The sequence below is a fragment of the Montipora capricornis genome, chromosome 3, assembly GCF_036669925.1.
Source record: "Montipora capricornis isolate CH-2021 chromosome 3, ASM3666992v2, whole genome shotgun sequence".
In the NCBI taxonomy this organism is placed as follows: domain Eukaryota; kingdom Metazoa; phylum Cnidaria; class Anthozoa; order Scleractinia; family Acroporidae; genus Montipora; species Montipora capricornis.
Window position 1 is genome coordinate 63,535,331 of NC_090885.1, and position 1,901 is coordinate 63,537,231.

Here is a 1,901-nt window from a genome sequence, read left to right on the forward strand (position 1 = left end):
ACGACCCGTTTCGAAGCTTACGCACGACATCTTTTAGTGTGGGCCTACCGCGAAAAGCGGGTGCCTTTCTTTGTATGTGTTTTGAACGCTCCAAGAGGAACTCGATTAAGCCAACGCAACATTCATCTTTAGTAACCCAAACAATGCAGCACAGTGCTCTCGCTGATTTTTTGATTACGTGGTTTGCTTTTAAATTCTAATGTCAACAGCGCCACGTGCCTTCTACTGTGCATCACCCAATCAAAACACCGCCACGTGCTTTCTATTGTGCATTTTTCTGTCCCGGAAAAAGAAAACTGAAATCTAACATAATTTATAACTCGGTGCCCTTAAGGGACTGAGTAAAAATCGCAAACCAAGAATCAGTCAGCGAGACAATCATCTTATTTCTTTAAAAGTTATTCTCGTAACGTAAGAGGAACTACGTGGTTTGCTTTTAATTTCTAATGTCAACAGCGCCACGTGCCTTCTATTGTGCATCACCCAATCAAAACACCGACACGTGCTTTCTATTGTGCATTTTTCTTTCTGGAAAAAGAAAACTTAAATCTAACAGTGCCCTTAAGGGATTGAGGAAAAAACGCAAACCAAGAATCAGTCGGCGAGACAATCATCTTATTTCTTTAAAAGTTATTCTCGTAACTCCATTATCAAGTGATAAATAAATACAAGTGCTAGAGTTTAAATAGATGGAACTAAGCATAACTTGCATACTAGGTGTTGTGAGGAACATAAATTTAATTCGTCTAGCATCAAGAAACATTTCACTATGATAAACACGATTGTTTGCCTGATAATATCAATCAGCACTTTAAAGTCTTACGAAAATGCAAGACTAAACATGACTGATTAATTTATGAAATGCTATACATTAGGGAATTGTCACCCTCTCTAAATGTCCAAAGTGCCCCAATCAAGGCAAAGTTATTTGTATAACATTCTTTACAAAACCTAGTATGCAAATTATGCTTTCCATCTATTTAAACTCTAGCACTTGTATTTATTTATCACTTGATAATGGAGTTACGATGACTTCGAAAACGTCGTGAAAATAAAAATCTAGTCAGTTCCTTCGCGGACTCCGGATCCGTTAAAATAACCGACACTGAATTTGGGGCTCGGAAATTATTCACATCACCGTTCTATCAGCCCTTCCAGGAAAGCCGGGCTCGGCGGTAGAAAAGCCCTGGGAACGAGGTTTGTAGTGGAGGTACGCCCAGAACAAATTGGGTAGGGGTGTGGCGGCCCGCTTTCCCGAAACCAGCTTCCCGAAACCCTTCCTCCTGACCGCGATTTTCCCCTACCCTATTTATGACCCTGACCAAAAATTTGATACCCTATTTATGAACCTGACCCCTTAACTCAATACCCTGGTCCAGACCTGCCTTACAATTATTTCCCTAGTTTAGGCCTTGCATCAACGTGTGAAAGCGTAACTGAACCTTTTACAACGATCTAGACCCAATCAGAATTCCAGCGAGAGGGAAACAACTGTGCTATCCTTGTGCTATCGCGACGTCACGCTCCAATTTGTTTACATTCTGATTGAGTTCTGATCGGTGGACCCTTCGCTCAGGCCTTCTGTTGTGACTCTCTTGACGCGTCCGCTTTCTTTGAACTCAGCGAGACAAGAAAATGAACATCATTGTTCTGGCAATCATTTATCCAGTTTATGGATTTGGTCTAGCATGTTGATTTAAACAACCAGGATCGCTTTTTGGAACTTTATTTTTTTCCTGTAGAAGAAGCAGACGTTGGTGAGTTGAACAGTTTTTACGACGAAAGTCGCCTACTTGGTTTGTACTGTATCAGAGGCACATTTGATGTCGCGATAACTGATCAATCACATTTGGTCGTCTGACCAATATGAAGTTTTTTCTGCTCCTTTGTTTGTGTCCATC